The sequence below is a fragment of the Mus pahari genome, chromosome 4 (genome assembly GCF_900095145.1).
Source record: "Mus pahari chromosome 4, PAHARI_EIJ_v1.1, whole genome shotgun sequence".
NCBI classification, from domain to species: Eukaryota; Metazoa; Chordata; class Mammalia; order Rodentia; family Muridae; genus Mus; species Mus pahari.
In genome coordinates, this window is record NC_034593.1 from 37,759,140 (window position 1) to 37,779,754 (window position 20,615).

Genomic DNA, 20,615 nt, shown 5'->3' on the forward strand with positions numbered 1-20,615 from the left:
TGCCCTCTAGTTAGTCTGGCTAAGGGTTTATCTATTTTGTTGATTTTCTCAAAGAACCAGATCCTGGTTTGGTTGATTCTTTGAATAGTTCTTTTTGTTTCAACTTGGTTTATTTCAGCCCTCAGTTTGATTATTTTCTTCAGTCTACTCCTCTTGGGTGAATTTGCTTCCTTTCGTTCTAGAGCTTCTAGGTGTTCTGTCAGACTGCTAGTGTATGCTCTCTCTAGTTTCTTTTTGGCAGCACTCAGAGCTATGAGTTTTCCTCTTAGGACTGCTTTCATTGTGTACCATAAGTTTGGGTATGTTGTGGTTTCATTTTTGTTAAACTCTAAAGAGTCTTTAATTTCTTTCTTTACTTCTTCCTTGACCTAGGTATCATTTAGTAGAGTATTGTTCAGTTTCCATGTGAATGTTGGCTTTCTATTATTTATGCTGTTATTGAAGATCAGCCTCAGTCTGTGGTGATCTGATAGGATGCATGGGATAATTTCAATATTTTTGTATCTGTAAAGGCCTGTTTTGTGACTGATTATATGGTCAATTTTGGAGGAGGTTCCATGAGGTGGGGAGAAGAAGGTATATCCTTTTGTTTTAGGATAAAATGTTCTGTAGATATCTGTTAAATCTATTTGTTTTATAACTTCTGTTAGTGTCCATATGTCTCTGTTTAGTTTCTGTTTCCAGGATACTTTTAGAAGTCTCTAATTTTCATATAAACAACAATACTCTGTTGCTTTTTCTGCACTAAGACATTCTTGCTCATTCTCATCTTGTTATGTATAAAAAACAGCAAAAGGACATATTTAAGAATAAAATTTAATTCACTGCTCCAACTCTGGGATGATTGACATGGTTTTACATTTATCTTTTGATAATAACATAAAATATGTTGCTTCTAGCATCAACATGACTAGTAAAAATAGACTAGGTAGATTAACATACTGAAACTTTTTCTGCTGCTTTGAAGCTGGGTCTTTAAATCAGTCATTCAACAGCCCAGTTCTCAACTTTTGTCTGTGTTAAGTAGTCCACACACATTGAGTTATCTGACAACTAAGTAAGTACCATGTATTCTCAATCGAGAACAGTTACTGCAATGGTCTGCACATACTGAGTATTAACATGCAGCCATAGCAACAACAAAAGGACATATTCAAAGCACATTAATCTTCTGTTCTTTGAACCTGTTTTATTGTCTTTGCATTCCTATCTGTACTTGGTCTTAGACAGATCTCTTCCAACTTACATTCTTCTCATAATTTATTTCTTGACTTATCTCTTCAGTGCCTAGTGCCTAATTAATGTCTTATTCAACCTTCATTAAGAGACTCTAATTCTCTAATATATATATATATATACAGTGATGTAAGAACATATTCATTGACCGATTCAATCTAGCTTCTCTTTCTTGTCCATTTACTGAATTCCTTGACTTGTCCTGAAACTAACTCTGGCAGTATGTCTAATCTACTGGCTTCTTATATTCTGGCTTATTCTGTCTTCATCTATGTCTAGCTTGTTCTCTCAATGTAACCTGTCTCTGGACAACTGTCCTGGTAAAATGGCCTCCTGTCCCTTTCTCTTTGTGTTGGTTACTTTTACATATACGCTTTTTCCCCAGTCTTCTTGCAACAGTTGGGAATATCCTCATCTGTCAACTTTTTCTCCGATTCATCACATTGTTTACTACTCAATTAGACGTCAATTTCAAATGTGAGTACTTCCCTCCGCAAGCTAAATTTACCTTCATTTTGGGGGGATTAAAGGTTGGGTACTAAGGGCATGCATGTATTCCAGCTAGAGGGATTAAAAGTGTGTGTTAAGGGCTTATCCACTTCAAAAGTAGAAATAGCAAGTTTCAGTAAATAAAACATTCTCAAGGTTAGCAGTGTGATCAAATATCCTGCAACATATTTCTTGGATGAAATGTAAATGAAGAAAATATCTAATAAAATAATTAAAAGGAAAAAAATAAACCTGGTTGGATTTGAAATGGAAAAAAAAGAAAGCAAACATATAAGCTATATATAGATATAGATATAGATAGATAGATACATACATACATATATGCATACATACATACATATATACATAGATACATGGATACATAGATACATGATAGTGAAATAGAGGTTTCTTTAGATGCAATAATGAGTATACTTTTAGAAACATCAATGGGTATTTCTTTCCTGGAATAATACACAAAGAAACATTTATGACCATTTCTATCATATCAATTTTTTCCTGTGCGTATGTATGTATGTGTATGCATCTATGTATGTATGTGTGTGTAGATAGATAGATAGATAGATAGATAGATAGACAGATGATAGATAGATAGATAGATAGATAGATAGATAGATAGATAGATAGATAGATAGATAATCATTCTGGAAATGCCAGAATTCATACTTCAGTACATTAACTAAGAATGAAAATAATATTGTTTTTCCTATTATATTTCATGTATTATATGTATCTTTTCATATAAGTACATTTTTATTTGGCATTCTTAAAAAGACTTAAAGTTGTATTAATATTGTCAGGGAATAGCTACACAGAAAGATCTATTAATATGTTTTAAATTTATTTACTAAGCACAATTAAATTTTCCTATTTACATTAAATCACCTGCGCAAATTTAAAGATAGATATATCATTAAAAATATGTTTGTCTCCCCTCAAGATGGAAACAAAATAGCCTTGGACAAAATTAGTGTCTCAAAGACACTAAGATAACAACACTGAATGCCATCAATATCTCCTATCAAAATATCTATGTGATGTTCAGCTACTAGACTTTATATTATTGTTCTCCTTATTATTTTAGTAAAAAATAACATTTTTACAACTGCTAAGGAAATAAATTCATTGTTTCTAGGTCATTAACAATGTCACAAAAATCATTTGTTTTTATAGCATTTGAAGAAAATTTTTAAAAAATTAAATACCAGGATTTGAAAACTGTCTCAGTGTGTAAAGTCCTTGCTACATGAATGGGGGTAACTGAGTTTGAATATGAAGCATCCATTGATGGTAGTGTGCTTCTGCAATCTCAAAGTTTCAGTGACAAAATGGGAAGTAGAGACAAAAGCATTGTCAGGAGGTTGCAGTAGGATAGCCTGGCATACCTAATATGAAGGGACCCTATTTCAAGAACAATGAAAGGCAAGACCAACACTAGGGCTTGCTCTCTGACCTCGACCACCATACATATACTGACAAACACAAAGACATAGGCATTTCATGCCAACATACACATTTTTCATATACAGAGACAAAACTTAACTCACAAAAGTCCTATTTAAAATTAAAAAAAAAACAAAACATTTTTTTCATTAAAGCTTTGAGAAAATATGCATAACCTCAAAAAACAAAAACAAACAAAAAACCCACAAAACAACAATAATCATGAACCCTGTTCACTTTTCCCTATGAATGTATGTATGGATACTTATATGTTTCATTGTATCTGGAGGAACTGTATTTCTTAGTATAGAGAAAAGTATGTTATCTACAAATAATGATATCATTAAACCTAATGTCATCTACAACCTAAACTGAAACAGATGTAGTACAACTGCACACCCATATAAATGTATGTGTGTTTTTAAAAAATAAATTAATAAAATTGAGTGTTACTATTTTACTTTGAAAAACTGATAAAAATTAATAGAAAAGTTTTTAAATCTTCTTTTGTATCCAGGAATACCTAAAGGAATGATATATTCTCAAATGAAGAGTTATAGTTATTTATGTGGGTATGATAGAATATGATTTTAATCTTAGCACTTCGAGGCTGAGACAGGCAGATCTGAGTTTAAGGCTAGTAAGATATACTTAGAAAGTTTCAGAACAGCAAGGGTTACATAGAGAAATGCTATCTTGTAAAATCAAAATAAAATAAATAATTACAGAAAATATATTATCAACAATCCAGTATATTTCAGTTATTAATTTTTAAAAAAAACAATTGTTTGATTTCTTATGGCCTAAATATGCACAATGGCAGAGTATTTGCCTCGATTCCTTATGAGTCTGTGTTCCCCAGCAGCACAAAACATGGTGCTGGGGTTGTTAGGATGATATCACTGGGGCTCTAGCCATGGCTCAGCCCTTAACAGTACTGACTGCTCTTCCAGAGGATGAGACTCTGATTCCTGGCACCCAAATAACAGCTAAGGACTTTCTGATTCCACTTTCAGGGAATCAGGTGCCTCCTACGTACAACCATGGGTATTGTACAAAGGAGGTGCATATACATGCATGCAAACAAAACACTCACACACAGAAAGTAAATATTAGGAGGTCTCAAATAGACATTACTGAAATTAAGAAGTGGTCTGTTCTAATCTAATATCTAGCTATTGTTGCCTTCAGAGGATTTATTCACCAATTACTCTTACCTGGAAATCAGGTCTATAAGTCTCCCACTTAAGTTTTTCTGTATTTCAGAAGAAAATAGAAAACAAATAGGCAATGGAGGGTGGATTTATTTCTAGTTCACCATGTTTAGCATCTATGTTGGAGTGATGATGATAGCAACCTGCTCACTGTGCCTGTGGGCATCTTTCTACTGACAGAACGCCAGGAGCAACATGGGATCATCTGTACTGTTAACTGTGATAATGGCTCATGGTCTTTCTTTGGGTAGAAAAAGGCCCAGTCTCCAGGCTACCTCTCCTCTTTTTTAAGGAACAAGTTTGCCACTCAGTGTGAAAGGAGCCAAGACTCTCTCATGTTTAAAAAAAATCCAGGGATTAATTTGTTTGCTATATTTAGGGAGTTTGTTATTTTCTTGTTGTTGTTGTTGTTTTTGTTTTTTATTCCTGCTCTTTCTAGGCCTGGCTGCATGTTTCTCCCTTGGGCTATTCTCTTAATAGTTGGCAAGTATACACTTTTTATATCTTTTCTTTGGGTCACTACCAACTGTTTGAGTACCTATCAAGTGAGGAAATCTTAAGTACCATACAATAATCATCTAATAACCTAGGCAAGAAGCACATATGTCTTTTTAGACTGAATCTCCCCTTTCTAGCTCATCCCTGTAGGATTATAGTAGTATCTTCAGGTAAGTAAAAATAATGTGCTATGTTTTTACTATGTATTAATACACTAACAGCTTTTTCCTACCTTCTTAACCTTTTTATTTACTTTACCTTCAAGTTTTATTCTCTCTGCCTCTGTCTCTTTCTCTCTCTGTGTGTGTCTCTCCCTCCCTGTATGTGTGTATATCTCTTTCTGTCTCTCTCTCTCCCTCCGTGTGTGTGTGTGTGTGTGTGTGTGTGTGTGTGAGTGTAGTGTATTTGCATGTGTGTACTGAAGAATTCTTCTTCCATGTATGTTTTCTTATCAATGTATCCAGTCTCCTTGAAAAAGTCTGTTTCACTTAAAATCTACTGGTGGGTCACATAAGCCATCATATAACTTAAAATTCTTTATCATTTTGTATTCCACATGTATTTCCAATTTTATCCTCCCTGAAAGAAAACTCCACTCCTCATACAAGGCTCAGCTCCTGTCATCCATCAGTGAGGTTGTCAAGTCAACTCCCTAAACCACAGACCTTACTCTTTTAAGTTTTCTAATGATCTTAAATATAAGCAACCATGTAGCTCCAGTAAAGCAAAATAGGTCTCTTGTAACTTGTCAGAGTCCTCTGCTCATTATTTTGCATGTCCTAACACATTATTTTTCCTTGATATTAAAAAATGATTGCAGGTTAGTTCATAAGGTAAGAGATTGGTAGATTATCAAATCTCTTTATTGATTACCAAGGTTACAGTGGTATATTGGGCCCAGAGTGGTCCATATGCCATACAACAGAGATTGCAGAACATCCTGTTAGTACTACACGACCAGAAACATATCACTGTGAGATTTCCATGGGAAATGTCTCTGCCTAGCAAAGATAATTAGTTCACTTACTGAGCAAGCTGTGTGCTTTCCCTTGGGAACATCGCAGTCTTAATGAGAACTGAAATGCCTTTATCTCAGCTCTGCTGCTTTAACCACTGTTCTCCACAGAGAGAGAAGGGATGTAAATTCTATGAGCTCTGCACATTTTCACACATCTATGGAATTCTCCAGAAGTCTAATCAATGTAGAGACAATATTTTGGCACTTACATGACTGAATTTTTGAAGTTTCAGTAATATTTTCTCACTTCCTTTTTTCAATCCTGTGTATCTAAAAGAACAGGCATTTTTAAATGAAAGAAAACTGTTTTACTGTGAACTGTTCTGTCCAGGGCTTTTTATTGTACTTATTTTCTGCTCATTTATTTGAAATTACAGATATATGGAATATTCATTGATTTATATCAAGATATTACAAATGATGGAACCTACAAGGCGTTTTAAATTTTTCTACACATTTATGATCTTTAAAACTAATTTATATACCTTATTGTGTAATAGACATGTTCACTAATGATGTAGTGTAAATGCTATGTAATGCTGTCATTGTGTCCATGGATTGACTATTGATATCTTATCTTTATTTTTTGTAAATTTGTTTTATTATTAAGTAAAGTTAGATTATAGTATCCATTACTCAGTATAAGAAGCTTTTTTTTTCATCTTATTGAAACTATAATTTACTAAATGTGCTATCTTCTCCTGTGATATTTGATAGTATTCAAATTTAAGTTATACACTATTGTTATCATACAACACCAATCATATTTAAATGTTGGAACATAAAATGATTAATTTAAATTTTATTTTAATGGTCTTGTTGCTTTTTATATAAGCATTAAAGGAACACAGTTTTCTGGAAAGATATTAAAAATGAAATTTATCTGGTATATCAATTGTGAACTTATATGTAAATAAATTGATCAAGGAAGCAAATACTAATTTCCAATTTTCCATAAATATAATTTTTGAAGTATTCCATTTATCTGTAGAGAATATCAAAGGATGTGAAATATCATATATTGATCTACATCCTCCTTTCCTAATTGCAGCACTCAAAATTGTGCAAGGTATCTTTGAATATTGCAAAGAATACCACTTACATTTAGTTTGTATGATTTCCCTCTGTTTTGTCTTCTATTATGCCATTAAATTTCGTCATCCCTTAATAGTGGTATTTTTCATTATTTTCACAATGGCAGCAAAAACCAATTGATTATCTTTCATATTACTTTTATTGTTCATGTTTTTATTGCTTATTTAGAATTTCACCTCATGAACCCTGATCAAACCCACTTTTGCGGTCCTTAAAGGACCTTACACTTACCTCACTCTATACAATCCAAAAAATGTCCAATTGGAGTTTTCTGGATACTCACCAGAGCAGGGTCAAACTTTCAATGCCCTACTCCTGAGTGAAAACTGTGCCCTTGCCAACCTGCAGGATGCCATCAGTTGTGAAGAGATACACTTCAGGATCCTTTTCATAATTTTTAAGAGTTCTCTTCAATGGTTTTCTATCTAGCCTGTTATTTTCTTACATTGTTTTTTTTTTTGGGGGGGGGGTATTGGGATTGTCACAGAATCCTCTATGTCCCCTGTCTTCATTAATGAGACTAAAGTCATCAATGCCCCAACAAAAGTAGCCTCCTTTCCTGTTACTGTCAGTAGGAGCATGGGTTATGGATTTTCCCTGGGTTCCTGATGACAACATGGACTACAGTCATTCATATAGTCTCCAGAGTCATCATGTGCCCTGAACACTAACAAAATCCTCTGCAGTAGCACAAGTCAAGGTCATCAACATGGCAGCAGGTACCATTATAGGCCACTCATATCAACATGTCTCCCAGTAACATCATGGTCCACAGACATCCATGTGGCTTCAGTTAGTAGCCCAGATCATGAACATCTTCATGACCCTTTGCATGCTAAGATTTTTCAAAACCTACTTTAATAAGGATCTTAACCACTTCAACCTCCCTTCTAAGCCACCACCCACCAGAGGTTATAGAAAAGAAAGGTTAATAGGAAACAGGGATTGTAGACTTGCTTAGAAATTGTTCTTTGGGGCTATTTCAATCTTTATTGTCAATATTCCAGTCCACCAACAAAACATCAACACCAAACAGCTGTTTTAGTCCAGTTCACTCAACAAGCACCACTCACAAGTCAGCAATGGCAGTTTGATTCAGAAGAAACCTCGAGGCTCTGCCAATAAGCTCCTGACTACAGAAGCAGCAAGAAGCAATCAGAACAACACCAAAAGTTCTTATGGAATTTTTAATCTATGATGTCACAAGAACCAAATATCAGCAAATAAATGCAAGGTAAATGGATGTCAGAGTGTGTTCGGTGAAGTCTAGTGAGGCACAGCAAGGCAAACCAAGATGAGAGCCTCCTCCCACAGCCTGTTGGGTCATATTTCTATTCTTTGTAAACATCACACATCCTTTCATGTGTCTGCTTTAGCAACACTTCCTTTTCCATGTCTGCTTCAGCAAAATATCCTCTCATAAGGAAGTTTCCAAAAAAAAATATCCCATGACACAGTTGACTCTCTAATGAAACCAGAAATTACCACTTCAATCTTTGATCTTAATATGGAGCATGGACAAGAAGGGAACCTTCCTGGATATGGCATCTGTTGAACATTGACCAGAAGGGTTTATTCAGATGATCTGATTGGCTAGGTGGGCACCCTTTGCCTTTGTCACCACTCCTTGTGCATTGCCTCCAAAGTTGTGCTCTCAATTGAAGAGGAATACCTTCCCAGAATAGAGGATGACCAGTCAAAAGTATAGTAGTAGATGTATCCCTCTGTTAGACCAACTCTCAAGGTCCATGTTATTTTATCTTAATGTTGATGAATGCAAGATGGTGACAATAGTCACTTATCCAGTCCATTAATTGAAAGGAGCAGGGCAGTGGTGGTGCACAACTTTTCCCAGCACTTGTGGGAAGCAGAGGCAGGCAAATTTCTGAGTTCAAGGCCAGCCTGGTCTACAGAGTGAGTTCCAGGACAGCCAGGGCTACACAGAAAAACCCTGTCCTGAAAAACAAAAAAAAAAAAAAAAAAAAATNAAAGGAAAATATTGCATAAAGTACTCCTGTGTAATTGTGTTGACATCAGTCAAATTTTTATGATGAATCATTACAAAGAAGATGTGTGCAAACCTTTTTTCTAGATTTATATTATTTTAAAAAATAGTGTTAGTTAAAAAGATGATTGTCAAAATGACAAGAAAGATATATCCCTATTCCTTACCAAGCTAAGGGTGAGTTATTTTAAAAATTTCCTTCTAGGGGCTTTGGAGTTGTCTTGGTGGCAACCAAGCATGCACTGGTTGAACCAACTATGATTCCTGCCATGAATTCCTGTGGTTTACCTGATGACTGTCCCCTGACTAACTTAAAGTTGCCTGTTTTGTAATAAAAACACATCTACTGAATACTTCTACAGTTATATATATATATATATATATATATATATATATATATATATATATATGTATCTGATCAACCTTATGGTCATTGGAGCCCAGCCATGGTTAACTGCCAGGTGTTTCTTTGTATATATTTTCATTTGAATTTTCTTTTATTGTTACAGCCCTTCAGTCACTGGCTTAATCACATAACACTTTCCAAGCATTGACTCAACTCATTTCACCTGGCATAACAGAGGTGACCAAGAAGTTTTTATTTAAAACAAACAAACAAACAAACAAACAAATTTCAGATGTATTACAATAAGAACACTTCATTCTCTTTTTTGCACTAAACATATTCACATTTATTTTCTTTATTAAAAGCATATGATAAAAACCCAAATTAGCAGCTTTTGTTTTTTTAACCTAAGCTTAAAACATGACATATTTAAACAATAGTCAATCTCACGAGGTTGCAGGTATCACTGCACAACTAGAAAATATTCTTCACCAGAAATTTATTACCATTGATGTAGTAATAGCTTTTATCAATAAATACTGAAAATAAAATTGAAATATTCCTTAAGAAGATTCATCTGGCAATATTAACTTCAGGACAGGCTGACTAAACACACAATTCACCACAATGGGAAGCATATGCTGCATGCTGGTGTTAAAGATAGTCTCACCCTGGAATTACTCAAGAGGCACAGGGCTCACCTCAGATTAGTTTTGTTTAAAGCAAAACAAAGTACATATGGAGATTTCAAAAATTTTTTGTTTGTTTCTGTTTTTCGAGACAGAGTTTCTCTGTGCAGCCCTGGCTGTCCTGGAACTCACTCTGTAGACCAGGCTGGCCTCAAACTCAGAAATCTGCCTGTCTCTGCCTCCCAAATGCTGGGTTTGATACCGGATTACAATTTTAAAGACAAAACAAGAAAAAAGAGAAATAAAAAGAAAGAATGGTCCTATTTTGTGTTCCCAACACCAAACTCAAAAATCTGACAAATGGGGGCTCCTATGAGTTGTTTTATAAATACTTTAGATTAGGTACAGTTATACAGAAAGACGAGTTCATTTGAAATCTTCAAAAAAAAAAAAAATGTTTCAGTCATTCCTCAAATGGTGCTTGCTCATGGTTTAACTTTTTTTTTTCTTTTTAGCCATTTTATATTAGATATTTTCTTCATTTACATTTCAAATGCTATCCCCAAAGCCTCCTAGTCAAATGAAAATGAGTCCCTTCCACCAAAAACTTCCCTGAAGACATCATCTGGGTTCCAGAATGTGAAGCTAAACGCAAATGGACTGTCAAAATGACTTATTTCCACCTCCTCCTCCACCACTATTTAATCCTTCTTTGATATATTTATTTTTCTTAGATGTCTCGCTATTTAGCATCTGATACCTCATATGAGTCAGCTACTTGTTTGAATTTCTGCTCTGCTTCTTTTTTACTTTCAGGATTTTTGTCTGGGTGCCATTTAAGTGACTGTTTTCGATATGCCTTTTTAATGTCTTCAGGTAGGCATGTCTCTGCACGTGCAGAACTTCATAGTAATCCATCAGGTTTTAACAGACTGTTGGAACAAATCTGAGGACACGGTGGCCAGAGAGAGAGGGCAAGTCGGGCAGCCAGTCTCCTCTGGCACAGCTGTGGTGGTGTCTTGCATACTTCATTTTTAATTGATGCACGGTGCTAGACAAAATTGCAACTCTTTTAATAGTTATATAGTCGTTGATGATCAAAGGTCAAAAGAAAACACCTTTAAAGGAAATGATGTGTAGAGAAGTCAGGTTGTAGCCACACCTCATACTAATCCAATCAAATCATTTCAAGCAAATACCACAGCCATTTGATTTCTATACAAAATGTCATAGAAAAGAAGATTGTCAAAGTAGACAAGATCCACAGGCCTGAACCAATGGCAGTAAATAAATGAACTGCTCATTATGATTAACTTCATCCTATTGTATTAAATGTTTCATTTTTAACACTCCATACAAGATATTTTAGTTTCTCTGTGTCTCTCTGTGTATCCACAGGCTCTTTCAACCAGACATCTGGGTTCACTTAGGACTGTTTTTCCAATATCCGATGCTACTTTTTGGAGCAGATGATGTTGACTGTGTTTGTTTAAATTTAGACGATGGGGCTGGGCATTTTGACACATGACTATAAAACAAGCATTCAGAAGGCAAAGGCAGTCAGAATCCCCTGAGTTTGAAACCAGCTTGATCTATATAGTGATGTTCAGATAAGCTAAGGCTACATAGTGAATTCCTATCCCAAAGTGACAAAACAAACAGTAACAACAATAAAATCATATTTTAAAATGTACATCACAGCTAGTAGATTTCCAGACAACTTTCCAGCACATTTTACGCTTAATTTTCAGTATTATGTTTCCAATCAAAACAATGGTTTCCTACAAGATATTTATTGTATTTGTTAGACTGTGTATTCGAGATTGAGAACTATGAGGATTAAAATGATTTGGTTTTGTTTTATGTTTGTTTTGTTTGTTTTGTTGTTGTTCTTTTAAGTTTTATTTTTTAGTGAAACCATGTCCATACAGAACCTTATGTTTGGTAGAAAAATTAGATATAACAAAATAAGGACAGATCGTATGCAAAGAATCCAAACTTTAAAATATTTATGCACACACACACACACACACACACACACACACAGAGAGAGAGAGAGAGAGAGAGAGAGAGAGAGAGAGACAGAGACAGAGACAGAGACAGAGACAGAGACAGAGAGACAGAGAGAAAAAATGGGAAAGTGTTTGATAACATCTGTAAATACCCAAAGTATAAGAAAATACTTCAGAATGTCTTCGGACAAAAGTATTGGTATCAGTATTTTCTCACCTGAAACTCAGAGGAATGTGATGTAGAAATGGGACACGTACACACATAAAATCTCAATGTAATTATGAATTTTTGACTTAAAAGGATGGCAGAGGTAAAATTTGCTTCAAAATATATCTAAATAATCAAAAATACATACACACATGTGTGTGTATTTGTGTATAAAATATGTGTTTATTTTGTATATTATGGATATATAATAAAATGTAATGAAGTGCAGTATTTTGTATAATTTTGAAATGTATATAAAATGCTCTAGAAAGTTAAGCAAAATAATGACTTCATTTTAAGCTTGTTCAAAGCTTGCCCATCTTATAGCTCTCACTGAGGAGTAAAGAATATTCTTTAAACTAAGGAGAAAATGTTCCAAGGGAGATGATGTTAAGATGAAATCTATTGACACTCTAATTTAGAAATCATCGTAAGTAGTTTTCAGGACCTGATGCTGAGTAATGGACACAGAAATTTACTGGAAAAACAGGATAGTAACCCTTTAATCTTAAAACTTTGTAACGAGATACATTTGAGCCAGACAAATTTGTTGATTACTGTCTAGTTTGTGATAATTGCAGTTGTTCTATCTAACGCCACACCATAGTCTTATGTTCTGTTGTATATCCCTGAAAATTGCCTGTGCCTGTGGAGAAAAACATGTGGTCTCCATCCGAGAAACAAGAAGGTTTGCTTTTAAAGCTGAAGTCACTTTCTGGTTCGAACTTTAATTGGGAACCTTGTACAAAACTGGAGGGTAACACGAAATGAAAAGAAATTTCATAATTACAAACTGGGGCACCATAGAATTAGAAGACAATGGGCAAAGTGGCTGAAGCAGTAGGCGAATGCACATTTCTATTTAGAAATGCCATAGTGTCAAATTAATGACAACCTTAATTTTGTAATTTAATTTTTACGTAGTATATTAACCCATAAAGGAGAATAGAATGAAAATAAATTTGAGTAAAATTATGAAGCTATTCCTTCTCTCTAACAATTTTCTTTAACTTCACGAGAAACTATTTAAATATTTCACTATTAATAAAATATCTAAAGCAAATATTTGCAAAGTGGAAGTGAACATTTTAATGCTTCCCATACAAATATAAAGCCTCCTCAATATCATCTCCTGCATGCTTTCCTATTCTATTTAGTCATGTCCACCTTATTTTAATTATATGTGTGTGTCTATGTATGTATGTATTAAATCTATGAATTTTGTATTCTTATATGATAGCTTTCATAAATAGAAATTAGAAAATGAAATTTAAAGTGAATAACATATGATCCTTAGGTTAACTACAATATTGATATATTCTGTAATAGGAAGTGAGTCTATTGACAGCCTATGAAGTGGATTTGTCAAGTCCATATATAGTAATTGTAGACAGTGCCATGGTTTGTATAATTTCTAATACTCCAATATAAACTTGTACTTATATAAATAAATTATTTATTGTGCAAAATCAATTGTTTAATTTATGTAACTGGTAAACCTAAAAAAATCCTTTGGGTGATTTTTTTAAAAAATATAATTTATGGAGAGAACATCATGTTAGAAATGTGAAAATAACATGTCTATAATAATGATTGTAGAAAACAAAGATTTTATTCTAAAACAAATTGGTGTTTTAAAATATAAGTAGGTTGCCTCAGAACACCTAGCATTTGAGGGCTCCTGATTTAATTTCTAGCACTATGTCCAACTTTGTTAAAAACCTCATGTGAGTAATTATAATTCCCAAGTGTTAATTCAGAAAACTGAAGGTTTATTCTCTGGTAAAAAGCAACTGAGATATAACTGTTTCCAGAAAAATCTGAGATGTTATCTCCTGAAAATCTGACTTGTAACCTAAACTTAATACCCGGGTATCTAACGCAATGAAAATACTGAAGATACAGGCTACAGATTATGTGAAATCTATGTGTTTGTAGCATATAAGTAAATTAAAACTTGGACACACAATGGCACATAAATGACCAAGATTCAACTCAGTGGCTCACAAAGCAAAAAGGCTTAATGATGAGAAAAGTCCTAAGTAGAGATGAGAGGGTTTAGAAGTGAGGATAGGGGACTAAAAGGGGTGGGAGCAATTCCATTCAGGAATCATTGTATATACACACACAATATTGTTAAAAAAATAAATTTAAAGCAAAAAGAAAAGAGAAAAAAATTTTATTTGCATATAAAAATTTTGAACGTTTTAAAGACAGTTTTGGATAGGTTTTACTATAATTTACTGGTATCTGCAATAGAAGACAGTTTAACCACATGCTGATCATGAGTGTTTAATGGAAAGAAAAAATATTGTGAATAATTCTATGACTATTCATTTGATAAAGGGCATGCAGAATTCCTTAGGGATAATATGATGTAAGAAAACATATAAGAAAAGGGAGCTTGCATAATCATATATTATCTATTAAGAAAAATAAAAAATAATTATATTCACTAAAAAGAAAATATAAGAATCATCTTTAGCTTATAAGTGAGTTTTATTAAATGATGGCAATTTTCTTTTTTTCTTTTTTTTTTTTTTTTTACAGTACAGATTTTATACCCCTCCTGGTCCATCCTCCAACTGTTCCACATCCCATTCCTCCTCCCTCCACCCCCACCTCATCTCCAAGAACATGTCCCCACCCCACCCCCACCCCACAAGACCTCCCTACTCTCTGAGACCACAGGTCTCTCAAGGGTTAGGTGCATCTTCTCTGACTGAGTCCAGACCAGGCAGTCCTTTGCTGGTGGCCTCATATCAGCTGGAGTGTGCTGCCTAGTTGGTTGTTCAGTCTGAGAGATCCCAAGGGTCCAGGTCAGTTGATACTGATGGTCTTCCTATAGCATTGCCCTCCTCCTCAGCTTCTTCCAGTTTTTCTGAAATTCAACCACAAGGGTCAACAGCCTCTGTCCATTGGTTGGGTGCAAATATCTGCATCTGACTCTTTCATCTGCTTGTTGGGCCTTTCAGAGGCAGCCATGATAGGCCCCTATTTGTAAGCACTGCATAGCAAAATGATGGCATTTTTTACAAAACTGTTTCTAAATGAAAATTTTGATGAAACACTTTCTAAATTGTTCTATGTTGCTGTATTTTCCTAATCCTAAGAGCAGTAATAATCATTACATGAAATAATAATCACAGATATATTTCTACTTAACATAGGTGCAAGATTTTCTTCTTTTTATTCTAATTTTTCCCTTTCTTATTAAAAATTAATTATTTACATTCAATACATTCTGATCACATCTATCTGCCCCTAACTCTACCTCATTCTTACTCACTTCTTACCTTTTCAACTTCATGTCTTTCACTCCTTTTAGATTGAGGCAAATAAGAAAACTGTATAGAAGAGAAAGAAAAACTATAAGAAATCAACACATAAATAATCCCTAAAAACACAAAATCAGAAATAATAATATAAAAATAAAAAATCTAGTAATATAAAAATAATCTTGAAACCAAGCACTAGGAGACACAGAGTCAACAAATATATTGTTTTGTATTATGTTGGCCATATACTACCAGGCAGGTGCCTACCATTAAGTTTTGTCAACATAACCAGAGAAAATGAATATTGCTTTTGTAAGAGGATGTCTTTTGAAAGTCATTTCTTTGTTAGGGGTGAATAGTTGACTCAGTAGCTAATGAATGAGAGGTCTTATCCACTTCATTCTCTCACTGCTATGACTCAAACTGTCTTGAACCCATACAGTTCCTGTTCATGCTGCAATATTTCCTTTGAATTTATCTTCAGTCCTGTTGTATCTAAAAGACACTATTGCTCTGACATCATACGCTCTGGCTCTATGGTTCTTCCCCCTCCCTTCTGCATAACTCCCTAAGCATTATGGATAAAAGATTGATGAAGCATTCATTTAAGATTGAGTACCCAAGGTCTCTCATTCTCTACACATGGTCTACCTGTAGAGCTCTGCTTCAGTTCCTATTTACTGATTTTAGTTCCTATTTCTCAGATGATAGCTGAGGAAGATATTGATCTATGACTAGAACAGAATATCCTTTGGATTCATTTTATTCCTAAATTCTCTTCAAATATCAATAATATTTAGTTTTCCTCTCAGCACATGTCCTATATAAATTCAAATTCCTGGCCATCTGAACAGTATCAGCCATGGGTTTCATCTCATGGAGTGGTCCTTAGATACAATCAGAGAGTGTTAGGTTACCCCTAAAATGTTTGTGACACTATTGTAGAAGCATATAATTCAGACTTGTCACCTTTGTAGATCACAGAGTTTGTAGCTGGGCTAGTGATTACATTTCTCTTTTAGTAACATGCAAAGTACATTCCTATACCATAGACACTAGTTAGCAGATATGAAAACTGTAATTAGGCATCAAATCTTCAACTTCTCTGTCTTCAGTGAGATATGTAAGTGTTTTTCTTCAAGCTCCATAACAAATCATTAAATCAAATTCTACTCTATAACATTGCAGTCTTGTGAGCACATATCATTCCATGTGCTTTCTGGCTGCTCTGATATTTGTAAGTGAACCAAGACAGATCATGAGACTATCAGGTTAAAAAAAAAAAAGCCACATGATCACGTTGATGGCCCCAGAAAACAAATTCCACAAAGTATACCACCCATTATTAATTTGAGAAAGATACCTTTTCAAATGCTACAGGTTATAACAGATCATGTGATGTTTCTGAGCCAGCTTTGAAACAAGACAAAAAGTGTTCTCTTAATAAAATTCAATAGTATTCCCAAAAGCTTAGCTCAATTTTAAAACAACAATGTAACCAGATGATAATCAATAAAGTGAGAATAACATGGTGTTTATGTAGAATATTCTAAAGAACAACAAAGATTCAGAAGCCTTAAATTCATATAGAAGGGTCTGAGGGTATATTTTTACCCAAAAGGATAGTTCTCCCCTGTAGAAGAGCAATCTGAGTAATAATAAACAAGTAGCATAACAGAGTATGTTAGATTTCGGGATATATATGTTTGTAAATCTAAATATGTACATGTAATAACAATTAACAAGAAGGAATGCATGAATGTAAAAAAATAAGGAGGTTGATATAGAAGGTTTTGGAGGAAGGAAAAGGAAGAGAGAAATGAGGCTGTGCTGAGAGGAGATAATGAAGGGACAAAGGAACTGCTTCTAGAATCTATAGCACTCTGCAGTCATGAACTCACAGAAGTTGTGATTGCCTAAGCAAGAGCTGCACATGGTCAAGGCTGTCTGGTTTATAGCATGGGTTTGGGATGAAATCATGAGCCTCCTCCACAAACAGGATCTCGGGAATGTTGAAATCCTTTCAAAATGTGATTCTTTGTATGTTGGTCAACATTTATTAGACAGTTTGACACCATGAATATGTGGAGTGTACATATTTGAGATGGTTGCCTATTAAATTAAAATATAAAAATTAGGAGAATCAACATGAAATATTCTACATATAACCATAAGCTCTCTTCTTACCATAAGTATTAGAAAAATTAGAGATCTTCTATGATTTTTAGATAATGTATGTTCAGGCATTTTCATTTACAAAGTTCACCATCAAGCTTATCAGACTCAAGGTTGAAAATATCTCATACAATTCTATGGAAAATCATAAATTGAGTAACTTGAGTGAATTTGAGCAGATTTACTAGAGCCTATATGGCTAGTTGAGAGATTTATTTATAAAGTTTGAAATAGTTAATGCTATTATAACAATGTCTCATCTTGACGTATACATTCATTTTAATCTGAAATAACTTTAAACAATTACCAAAACTGAAAGCTAAGCATATGCAAAATGACCTATATAAATCATGTATATTCTCAGAGTCCCCATTATGTTGCCTAATATCAGTAATATTAAATTATTGGCCAAAATATTATCAATGGGATAAAATGGTAAAGATTAATTATAGATGATGTAAACCACAATTTATAGTGTTACAAACATAAAGACTAATCAATAAAAAAGAATATCCACAATAAATAAAAATCTGATGGAATATAATAAGAAAAAAAGACAGAAACAATAAATAAAAAATCATCAGGTGCTATATTTCTTAGTTTTTGTGGCTGTGATAAAATACCATGACCAATGTAACTTGGACAAGAAAGTGGTTCTTATGGTTTTTGGGTCCTGAAGGAAAGTCCACAGCTCCAAAAAAGACACAGCAGAAGGCAGCCCAAGCAGGAAGCAAAGAGATCATCTTTAACCATCAAAAAGGAATTGTAAGTATGCAAAGCTATAAAGTTAAAGCCCATACTATAACATGTTCATCAAGCATGGCGTCTCTTCTTATGGTTCCATAACATCCACAACAGTCTCACCAGTCGGAATTCCCAAACACAAGGCACATGTAATTTTTAAATGACCATAGACATAAATATACATTTAAATAAAAATGGATTTGTGGGTTCTGGTCAGGTTGGGGCCACCCCCACCATTTCTCTTGTGAACCCCAGCGGAGGCCACTGAGCTCAGGAGGACTCTCCACACTGTAGGTCCTCCGGATCACCTCAGGTTCTGGGGACCTCGCGTTCACCTAGGGATCATGAAAGGCAGAACAGAGACCCAGACCCTTGGGCACCTTCCTTGCCAGAGGTGAGTCAGTCAACAGGGAGGGCTCTGACCCAGGACTCAGAAGGTGGATCAGAGCTCCAGACTTCTGGACACCTGCCCTGCAAGAGGAGAACTTGCCTGCAGAGAGTTCTCTGACCAAGGGGACGCAGGGGAGAGTTAGATACCCAGGAGTGCTGACAGAGGCTAACAGAATCACAGGAGGATCAATCTCCAGCCAGAGACAGCTTGAACATTAACACCAGAGATTTCCAGATGGTGAAAGGCAAACATAAGAATCTTACTAACAGAAACCAAGAACACTGGGCAACATCAGAACCCAGTACGCCCACCACAGTGAGTCCTGGGTATGTCAACACACCTGGAAAGCAAGATATGGATTTAAAATCAAATCTCATGAGAGTGGTAGAAGATTTGAAGATGGATATTAGTAACTCACTCAAAGTAATACAGGAGAACACTGCTAAAGAGGTAGAAGCCCTTAAAGAACTACAGGAAAACACTGCTAAACAGCTAGAAGAAACACAAAAATCCCTTAAAGAATTACAGGAAAAAAAACAACAAAACAGGGGATGGAATTGAACAAAACCATTAAGGATCTGAAAATGGAAGTAGAAACAATAATAAAACAAAAAACCCAAAGGGAGACAACTCTGGAGATAGAAACCCTAGGAAAGAAATCAGGAACCATAGATGCCAGCATCAGCAACAGAATACAAAAGATGGAAGAGAGAATCTGAGGTACAGAAGATTTCATAGGGAACATGGAAACAACAATCAAAGAAAATGCAAAAGGCAAAAATATTCTAATTCAAACATCCAGGAAATTCAGGACACAGTGAGAACACCAAATCTATGGATAATAGGAGTGGATGAGAATGAAGATTTTCAACTCAAAAGGCCAGAAATATCTTCAACAAAATTATAGAAGAAAACTTCCCAAACCTAAAGAAAGAAATACCCATAAACATAGGAGAAGCTTACAGAAATCCAAATAGACTGGACCAGAAAAGAAATTCCTCCCAACACATAATAAGAACAACAAATGCACTAAATAAGGACAGAATATTAAAAGCAGTAAGAGAAAAAGGTCAAGAAACATATAAAGGCAGGCCTATTAGAATTACACCAGAATTCTCATCAGAGTCAATGAAAGCCAGAAGATCCTGGACAGATGTTATACAGACACTAAGAGAACACAAATGCCAGTCCAGGCTACTATACCCAGCAAAACTCTCAATTACCATAGAAGGAGAAACAAAAGTATTCAATGATGAAACCAAATTCACACAATATCTTTCATGAATCCAGCCCTTCAAAGGATAATAAAGGGAAAACACCAACACTAAGAAACTACACCCTAGAAAAAGCGAGAAAGTAATCCCTCAATAAAACCAAAAGTAGAAAAATCACAAGAACAGAATCTCAATTTAACAACAAAAATGACAGGAAGCAAAAATTAATTTTCTTTGATTTCACTTAGCATCAATGGACTCAATTCCCCATTAAAAGGCATAAACTAACAGACTGGCTACACAAAGAGGACCCCATATTTTGCTGCTTACAGGAAACCCACCTCAGGGACAAAGACAGACACTACCTCAGAGTAAAAGGCTGAAAAACAAGTTTCCAAGCAAATGGTCTGAAGAAACAAGCTGGAGTAGCCATTCTAATATCAAATAAAACTGACTTCCAAACCAAAGTTATCATAAAAGACAAGAAGAGGCACATCATACTCATCAAAGGTAAAATCTATCAAGATTAACTCTCAATTCTAATTATCTATGTTCCAAATGGAAGGTCAGCCACATTCAATAAAGAAACTTTAGTAAAG